Raw genomic sequence first — 10,558 nt, 5'->3', positions numbered from 1 at the left:
CAACAAGGAAACGGGGACTTTGGTCCTATAACTAAAAAAACTGGATTCTGCCAACAACCTGAGAGGTCCTGGAAGTAGGTCCTCCCCCAGAGCCTCCAGTAAGGGTTGCAGCTCCGCCAACACCTTGATCTTGGCCTTGTGAAACCCTGAGCAGAGCCCAGCCAAGCTGCCCAGACTTTTGATCTACAGAACTGTGAGATAATAAATGTGTGTTGTCTTAAGCCACTAAGTTTGATCTAATTTGTTTTCCAGCAATAGAAAACGAATATCACCTCATTCCACTACTCCTCATTCAGCCTCCTCTCGAAGGGTCAGTTAGTTGCACACTAAGGTGAGTTTACACTGAGATGTTGCTGTTCCTAGATTTTTTGGGTTTTGACCTCAAATTATACTCACTCCTCTGCTTATAAGTGAAAGGAATTGTAGGCAGCAACAATCAGGAGCAAGAAGGTGTTCTGAAAACATGATGTTTTTTTCCTGGCATTTCTGAAATTATACCACAGAGGAAGCCACAGGTCCAGTCAGCCTTTTCACAAGCGAGACTTCATGGCTGTCTCTCAGGATCTGTCTGGATGAATTCCTTAGCAGCACCCTGCCCTCCCTACCAGAATGATACCTTTCTTTTTCCTGGACCTCCTCCAACTCTCATTTAACTGTTTTCATCAGCCTTACATTGCCTTCTCCATCTGTGCTGGTGAGGGGATTCCTCCAGGGATGTGGTCTCAGAACTCTACTTGGTTTCCACATGCGAATGATGGCTGTCGGGAAGCCAGGGAACAGCTGGATGAGGACATACAGAACCTCCAGTAAGTCATCTGCTCTGATAGAATTCCTGAGCTACCTTGGAATTCCTCAGAGCATCAGAACTGCTGAGAGCCAATGCTGCAGTAGGATTTTTATCAAGTTGCTCCTTTGAAGGGAGTGAGCTCCAGTCTTCTAAACACCCAACCTGCCTGTGTGGGTCAGTAAGGTTTACTATCCATCTGTTTCCATATGAAACCAGGTGACTTTGCCTGGACCTACAGGGGATCATACCTAGGGATGCATGTATCTGACATGAAGGATGAACCTGGTCTGGACGGTCCCACACAGCTCGGAAGTCAAGACATGAATGAGCAGACCCCAAATGAGATATGCTCCAGAGGGTCTGCATAGGGGCCCTAGGGCTCATCAAAAAATATAATCACAGGAGCACTGCTTTTAGTGGTACGATGTGAATGACCAACCATATTTACTGGAATTTTGAAATAACATGGGAAAGAGAGATTTGACATTTTCTAGAGTTTGTAGTCATTGTCAAAGGGACTCAAACCAAAGCATGGGACAGCATTTTCACTGTGTGCATTTCAGAAGATTTCCTAGATAACAGGTGCAGAGCATCTCTGTCTCATCCTCAGGGGATTGGCCTGACATTTCACGCTGGCTGCATTTCCACTGGCCTCTTTGATCCTGTTCAGTATGCCCTTGTGCTCAACGTTTCTGAGACTTGCAGCCACAGCTTCCTCTCTTCTGCCTTTCTTCCCCTTGTTACAAACAAAGCATTAGATTACCTAGATTATAAATCCCAACTTAATATATGCAACAATTTAGAATGTAATTTGCCTCTCATTAAAATGTCCTGTATGCACTTTTCTTAATGTTTACACTTTAGAAATGTGCATCAAAATTTATGTGTTGTGGACACAGCTATTTGCCTAAAGTCTATATTCAGGAACATGGGAGCAAAAGGACCCTCAGGATAGAGAAAAAGGAGAACAGAAAGCAAACTTTGGAATCAGAAATTCTGGATTTAAACCCCTGACCACCCTGCAGTAGCCCTGAGTAACTATGAAATTTCTCTTTGAGTGTCTTTAACTTTAAAATCAGGGAAAGGGGATGGGAGAGGTAAATTGGGAATTTGGGATTAACAGGTACACACTACTGTACATAAAACAGGTAAACAACAAGAACCTACTGTATAGCACAGGGAACTATATTCAATATCTTGTAATAACCTATAATGGAAAAGAATCTGAAAAAGAATAGTTATATGTATATTTATTACAACTGAATCTCTTTTCTATATACCTGAAACGTTGTAAATCAACTATACTTCGATTTAAAAAATAGTAAATAAGAAGGTGGGGGGGGGTCAGTAAACGTATTTGTTGTGAAGATTCATCTGAAATCTCTGTTCAGACAATGGCCTCCAAGCTGTCTGGACCTCTCACCCAACGCCTTTCCTGTCTTATGTTCTACCTTTCTCCCTGCTGCGCCCCCTGCTCCAGTCACACTGTTCTACTACATGTTTTTCAAAGGCACCCAGCATTCTTTCCCAAGGACATTCGCACTCTCTTCTCTCTCCCTGGAAACTTCTGTCCCCAGATAACCATGTGGTTTGCTTTCCTGTGTCCTTGGGAGAGCTGTTTAAATCAGAGACCCAGCTACATCCCAACAGCAATATCCCACTGCCACCCCTGTACCACCCAACCCTGACACTTCTGTCCCTCTTGATTACTTAATTTATATCCACAGAGCTTACCAACCCCCTGACATATTGTTTATTTTGCATATTGTTTGTGCCACCCACCCACCCCTTGTAGGGTTAGGGTTGACCATTTTGTTCACTACTTTATGTGCAGCGATTAGAAATATGCCCAAAACACTCATAAACACAAATGCTGAAAGAGTGGCTGAGGCGACTTATGTAAAGTGCTCATGTCTAGCACAAGAAGGGGCAATAAATCATAGCTAAACACGATATATCTGAGGGGTAGTTGTGGAAAAGAAAGGCTGTCTAGAGTTTTTCTTGGTGATCTAGAACTTGAACTTATTTCACTTGGTGACTTAGAATTTAAACTTTACAGCTTGGAGAGGAAGGAATATCTTGGATCTGAAGGACCTGACTTAAATCACCTTAGAAGTAGCTCTCTGTTGACCCGGTGAGCCACTCTAGGCTGGTTCTGGTATCTAAAGTGCTGATTCCTCACTGAAGAAGTCAGGAATCATATTTTAATGGACTATTCATAACAAGACAGGAAGTTGGAGGGGAAAGGGATATTTAACTCTCTGGAGAAGTGGTCCCATATAGTGGAAATGGCACGGATTTGGGCTCCACAAGATCTGGATTCAGTTGCTGATTCTACCACTTATCAACTGAGGAAATGAGCAAAATTTACTGTTCCTGAGTCTTAGGTTCTCTTCATCTTAATTGGTGGTAAGAATAGATATTATCTCACAATGTTTCTGTTTTACTTGCATGTCTCATTGATGAGAAATTGGGCCATGTATTGAAAGTGCTTTGCAAACTATTAATCACTAAACAGGGATTGGTGGTGGTGATTATTATTTAGTGGGAACGGCAGGCTCTGCAGATTCTCTTGACCTCAAAAAAAAAATGCTACTGAGTTATTTGTACAAGATTTTGACTTTGACATGTTAAGTTATATTTTGCAAGTTTCTTCCCAGTCTGCAACTTTCTTGCTTTGAGCTCTGATAGCTGTCTAGCACATTTACTTTTATATTCAGACAGTACTTTTCTTCAAGAAACTCAAGAGGCTTTGTAGACAATTATTTATTCATTCTTGCATTCTGAGAGAGAAGGAAGAAGAACATTCTTTTGAGTCTGGAAAAATGGAGAGAAGCAGGGTCAGGAAAGCCAAGACAACTTCTCATCCATGTATTGACTCACATTTCTATGGGTCTGTGGAAGGAGGGTTTTGTGCCCTCTTATCTGGCCTGCTCCTATCTCTACTAGGAGTCTAGGTCAGGATTTCATCCAAGACATGTGGGAAAGAGAGAGGGGCTCTTCCAGAATTTTTTGGTAGGACTTATAGTAGAGAGGAAGTGAGGCAGTTCAACTCCTGTTGGCCATTCCAGGGAAGACCCTGGAGTCCCACTCACATCCTGAAGGTTCATCCACACCATTGCACCAGATACCTCATAGCTAAGGTCATTTGCTTAGGTTCTTGGGTAACAAGAGGCCCACTCTAGTCTCCAGGACACTGTCAGTCAGTCCTAAGATTAGGAAAGTAAAAAGCATATCAAAGAAGCTCTTCATGAGACTGAATTGACTAAAGTCCTCATTATTCTTCATGTTGTGCAGATTTAGGCAGATTCCTACTGGGATCTTCAATGCTAAATTACCTCATCTTTCTTAAATTACAAAACTATCCTTTTAATTGTGTCTTTTTATTGGATACCGAGTTGACTGGAAGAGACTATGGAAACATCATGTTTCACACTCTCTGAGCTGGGGTGTGAAACCCAGAAACAGATTGGTGGGAAAATGCTTCCTGAAAAAGGCTCAGCAAAATCTGGCCCTTATGAGTGTGTGTGTGTGTGTGTGTGTGTGTGTGTGTGTGTGTGTGTGTGTGTGTGTGTGTGTTTTGGATTTTCTTTGACCTTGGCTTTCATATACCAAGTAGCCAGAAGCACGGGCTTTATCAAGGAACAACAGGGGTTCTATCCCTGGGAATGTCAGTGCCCTTGGATGTTATTTAAGCTCTCTGGCTGCTCTTCCCAGTCTCTGAAATGAACACACTACTGACCTTATGTAAATTATAGAACTAATCAGAGGCCATGATTTATAACCCACATGTAAGCTGCAGCCATAGTGTCCTTAAACTGTCAAATAAAATGGCCTCAAAAATCCCTATTACTTTTGGTGAGAAACTTGTTTTCTCACCTGGTCTTTCTTAGAATTCTTATATTTCTTAAATTTTCTCCTAGTCCATCTGAGTCTGAATTTCTGCTTTCACCTAACTATTTTATTTTATAGATCACCCGACCACCCCACACATGTGATTGCTTCTCTATACTATCTCATATTTTGTGAGATAGCACCCCATTTACTTCCAGAAAACCACCAACCCAAGTCTATGCACTTGTATAAGATATTCACTGAAGTCTTAAAAAAAAAAAAAAAAAAAAAAGGAAGGTTTTAAAATGGCAGCACTGCAAAATGTAACACAATTAAACAATAGATACCAGAGTTCTTAAAAGTCCTCAGGCTAATCCTTCTCCAGAAATTCCCCACTGGTCTCCACAGCCATGTTTCTCAGCCTCTATCTTACCTTCTGCAAACTCTTTCCATCTCCCTGATTGCATCAACCACAGATTACTGTTCACTTCTTGTGCACAGATGTTTAGCTATTAGTGTTGGCCTCACCTTCCTTCCCAGTATGGGTATCTACTCCAGAGAAGTGTTATACAGCTTGCCAGAAGATTAAAGTGACTACCACTAGTTACGGTTTCTAATAACAGTGTTTATATTCTACTGCATCATATTTGAAAACTCTTATGTTTTCATAAGAAAATATTCCTCAGTGAGTTCTTATTAGAGTAAAATCTGATAGAAAACACACGCTTCTTCAGAAATTTTTAGCAGTTGTTGCTATTCTACACATCTAAAGTTCGATAACCGACTTTCAAAAAAAGAATTGCAAAACATTACAGAATCCTGAAGCATCTCACCTTGATTGGTTTATGGAGTTGACCGTAGTACATGTTCATGGGAGAAAGGTGTGGGAGGGGGCCTTATAGGAAAGGCTAGAGCATTCCCTTTCTAAATACTCTCTCCTTCTCTTTTCTTTTTCTCTTGCAATCCATTCTCCACAGAGCAGCTGAAGTGATCTTTGGTACATGCAAATCAAACCATGTCATTCCCTTGCTTAAAATTCTTCACTGATTTCCCATGTACTTATGTGTCAGGCTCCCCTCTTACTATTCTGCAGACATGAAGGCGTCTCACCTCCTCAAACAGGCTGACATCTTTCCCGTATCAGTCCTTTTGCCATCACCCACCCCCTCTCCACTGCCTGGAACAGAACTGCCCCTGCTCTTAGCATAGCTGGACTCTTCTCACCCTTCCCATCTCAGCTTCACTGTCACTTGCACCTGAAAGCATTCTCTGACCACCCCATCCACACAGGTGCTCCTGACATTCTCAATCTTGGCCTCATTTTCCCCTTCATATCACTTGCCACAATCTGTGATTATTTATAATTTGATTATGTGTTTCTTTTCTATCTATCCCACTATTCAGGAATCTGCCAACTTCTGCGGTAAGGGGATAGATAGTAAATATTTCAGGTTTGTGCCGTACGATATCTGTTGCAACTACTCAACTCTGCTGCTGCGGTGTAAAAGCAGCCATAAATAATGCACAAATTAGTGTGGTGTGTTTCGGTAAAACTTTATTCTTCTTTTGATTTTTATTACATTTTAAAATGTACAAAAAATGACAGGCTGAATTTGGCCCATGGACTGTAGTTTGCTGACCCAGCAATCGATTGTAAACTCTACGAGGACAGCAATAAGTCTATTTTATTCACCATTGAATCACTAATACCTAGTACAATTCTTGGCACATAATAAGCTGTCAAGAAATACTTATTAAATGGATGGGACAGTGATGCCAGGATCAAGCAAAAGACTTAATGGTAGAAAGGCCAAAGGGAAAACAAAGATAATAGTAAAAATATGAACAAAGAAAACTATCTGAGCAAAAATTGAATATAGGCCACTAAATATTGTGCCCAAATGTCCATGCCCAATGAGTCAGGTTCTCCAGGGAAACAGAGCCAGTAGGAGCTGTGTGTATATATACGTATATAATATATTTAATATATAATTTAATTAACATAATATATCAAGCAATATTGATTAATAATTAGTATATTTAATATATAATTCCTTTAATAATCTCCATATACCATATATGATATATAATATATATTATATATATGGAGATATATTAAAGCAATTGGCTCACATGTTTATGGAGGCTGAGAAGTCCTGTGATCTGCTGTCTGCGAGCTGTAGAACCAAGAAAAGTGGTATAATTCCATCTGATTCCAAAGACCTGAGAATGGAGCAAGTCCCAATCTGAGTCTGAAAGCCTGAGAATTAGGAACATCGATGTCTGAGGGCAGGAGAAGATGCATGTCTCAGCTCAAGCAGAGACAGTGAATTCACCCTTTCTCTGCCTTTTCTTCCTATTCAGGCCCTCAATGTGTTAGATGATGCCCACCTGCTCTGACGAGGATAATCTTCTTTACTCAGTCTACTGATTACTAATTCAAATGCTAATCTCTTCCAGAGACACCCTTACAGATGCACCCAGAAATAGTGATTTTTTACCCACTATCTGGGCATCCCTTAGCCCAGTCAAGTTGACACATAAAATTAACCGTTGGACCCAAATACGTGCTCTCCTGGGCAGTTCGCCATTCCTCCAGGAATATTCTGAGAGTTCAGCAGATTCAGAGGAGAGTTCAGCATAAGTAACCAGCCCCTTTGAGGTTTAAGCATATATAATGGAATGTGGTGGGGTTTATTACATATATGGTTTTGGGACTGGGGAAATATTAGTGATGGCGGGAGCTGTTGGTATACATGACCCAGTGGGTCCTTTAAGATTTGGGTAGTCAGTATTATGAGAAAAACCTTAAGAGTTTAGCCATTATAAAAGACAATAATTCAAGTTGATTTAATAAGTTATTGATTCAAAAATGTGAATAATTGGGGCTTCCCTGGTGGCGCAGTAGTTGAGAGTCCGCCTGCCGATGCAGAGGACACGGGTTCATGCCCCGGTCTGGGAGGATCCCACATGCCGCGGAGCGACTGGGCGCATGGGTCATGGCCGCTGGGCCTGCGCGTTCGGAGTCTGTGCTCTGCAATGGGAGAGGCCACAACAGTGAGAGGCCCGCGTACCGGAAAAAAAAAAAAAAAAGAATAATTTAAGATCTGTTTTCCAAAATAACTGTACCAATTTTCAATTCAAACAGCAGTGAGAATAGTCATATCAGTGCCATTCGGCAGAATTTGTAAGTGTTTGTGTGGGTGCATGTTTTTACCTGACTAGTTTAATAGGCCAAAAAAATTTAATTTCTGCTTCTCTGTTTTGAAGTTGAATTTTTCTTCAGTTTTTTTTTATGATCGTCTATCTATTCATCATGCCCATGACCTGTCCGTCTTTTGGGGCTTTTCCTGTTAATTTGTATGAGGCATTTATATGCTTAATATTTGGGAGAACTTTGAAGTTCCTGACCTCATGTTAGGACGAAGGCACTTCCTTAGAGAAAGGATTCTTCACCTGAAGTCTATCAGGTTTGGCGATAGAAGTAGTAGAGGGTGGGGGAGTGTTGTTTTTGAACTTGTATGGGAAAAAATACATCTTTATTTTTATGAACCCTTACTTGAAATTAGGATTCCTTTAACTAATGTTAGCAGTATCTGTGACTTTGCCACCAATAGAAATCATAGGTATTTTTATATCACATTGCATATATCAAATTATGATTTATCACACCAAAATTATAGTAGTTTTTAGGTCTGCTGTTAGGTCATGATATGTAATGGGGTAATTAAGAAGGGTGTATTTTACTTAACCACAAAAATTGTTAAATATTTGTATAATTTCATTTCAGTACAGTTGGCTTCCTTTATAGTTCTATGTATTTTATTAAATGAATTTAAAATATTATTCTGAAGAGGGAGTCCATAGCCTTCACCAGACTGTGAATGTGGTCCATGGCGCCAAACACTTAAAAATTCTTACCCTGGAGTAACACTCATGGCTTCTTTCCGTCCCTTGACTCATCTGACTCATAAGGAGTTAGAGAAGGAACGGAATATTTTCAACGCATCTGTCTGTCTGTCTCTCTATCTCTGATCTGCCTACTCTCTGCCATGAAGTAAACTGACCGAGAGAAGCTTTGCCCTTGGGGAGTTCTGCAGCCATCCTGTTCTGCCTGTGACAAGGCAAGCAACTTTATTCCTTGGGTAAAGTATTAGGAAATCTGGTACCGCCTCAAATCTAAACTGTAGACTCTAATCGATTTTTTATCACCAATAATGTGATATTTTGATCTCAGTCTAATTTCTGTGTCTACTACTAAACTGGTTCCAAACTTAAAAGGGAAAGAAAGGAATATTAATTATGAGTCCCCTGAAACCTCAACAATATTTTTCCAAATACTATTTCAAATTTACCTTTCACCTTTTTTAATACAGAAGCTTTTAATTTTTTAATTAGTCAAATCAATCTTTTCCTGTGTAATTCCATCCACTGCCTTAAACTTAGAAAATCCTTCTTTATATCAAATAAACAACGTTCTATGTTTTCTTCTAGTTTTTTTAAGATTTAATTTTTTTTACTTTAAAATATTAATTAACCTGGAATTTCTGTTATTGTATACTGTGAGATGATGGCTCTCTGAATGGATTTTCTTTTCAAATTTCAAATAGCCATGTGTGTGTGTATATATATATATATATGAATCACTTTGCTGTATACCTGAAACTAACACAACATTGTTAATCAACTATATGCCAATGAAAATTTATCAAATGATTATTTGTTGAGTAATTGTTCATTCGTCCCTAATTGTACTACAAATATTTTTTGCATGCCTACTCTGTACAAGGCCCAGTGCTTTGCATTGGGAATTCAATGGACAACAAGACCCAGTTCCTACTCCTCTGATTTTCAGTACCTTCCTTTTTATATATTAAACTCTTATGTAATTCAAGATCTCATGGAGGGGGAGGGGGAGGGGGCATTACCTTGGTAAAATGGTCCACAAACACAAGGAGATTGAGATCAAATGTTTGGGGTTTTTTTGCAAGTTACATCATGTTTTATTTCTCCATTCTGTGTTGATTCCTTTTATCAATGTATTTTTTTGAACACATATACACCATAAAGCAATGCATGAGGGATACCAGCACATTCAAGGTGATGTTGTCTCTAGGAAGGGGAGAACAAGAACTGAGGGGGATGTGAAAGGTATGCCTTTTGTATGTGTATATAATTTTGTTGCTTTATTTAAAAAAATAAATAAAAAGCCCAGAAGTTGATATGGTAGAGTGTCAACATTTAAAAATTCTAGAATAAGTTGAAGGATGGTTGTATTTCTTAAATTTATAATACTATCTCTGCTGTTCTCATATTATATACTTGGCAGTTTTATAAAGAGAAACAGGTATACTGGGATGGCAGCTAGCTGTTTTGCTGTGTCTCTACTTTCTCCCCTGTGATTTCATAGCCCATATATAGACATACTGCAGACACACTTCTGTGCAGTGTTGTTTGAAGAAACAGGAATGGACGTAACACCATCCCCACGAAAACCATAAGAATTTAAGTAAATGTCAGAACATTCAGTAACAGTCATCATGTTTGAGAAGGGGCATATCTCTGCTCAGGAGGATAAAGAGTTTTTTTTTTCCTTTAACATCTCTGTTGGAGCATAATTGCTTTACAATGTTGTATTAGTTTCTGCTGTATAACAAAGTGAATCAGCTATATGTATACATATATCCCCATATCCCCTCCCTCTTGTATCTCCCTCACAACCTCCCTGTTCCACCCCTCTAGGTGGTCACAAAGCACTGAGCTGATCTCCCTGTGCTATGCAGCTGCTTCCCACTAGCTATCTGTTTTATAATTGGTAGTGTATATATATCAATGCTACTCTCTCATTTAATCCCAGCTTACCCTTCCCCTTCCCCGTGTCCTCAAGTCCATTCTCTATATCTGCATCTTTATTCCTGTCCTGCCCCTAGGTTCATC

At 39.7% G+C, this 10,558-nt stretch overlaps 1 long non-coding RNA gene across 1 annotated transcript in view; it reads left to right on the top strand.

The window, feature by feature from the left end:
• Positions 1–251: 251 nt before the first annotated feature.
• The window catches only part of LOC113609242 (uncharacterized), a 140,882-nt gene continuing 130,575 nt past the window's right edge, over positions 252–10,558 (top strand). Inside the window, exon 1 of the long non-coding RNA XR_003428566.1 lies at positions 252–331. This is a non-coding gene — a long non-coding RNA (uncharacterized LOC113609242). The remainder of the gene's footprint in view (positions 332–10,558) is intronic.

The sequence above is a fragment of the Aethalodelphis obliquidens genome, unplaced genomic scaffold, assembly GCF_003676395.1.
Source record: "Aethalodelphis obliquidens isolate GAN/ISIS:26980383/991018 unplaced genomic scaffold, ASM367639v1 scaffold55, whole genome shotgun sequence".
Taxonomy (NCBI): domain Eukaryota; kingdom Metazoa; phylum Chordata; class Mammalia; order Artiodactyla; family Delphinidae; genus Aethalodelphis; species Aethalodelphis obliquidens.
This window is presented reverse-complemented; position numbering and strand designations above follow the sequence as displayed.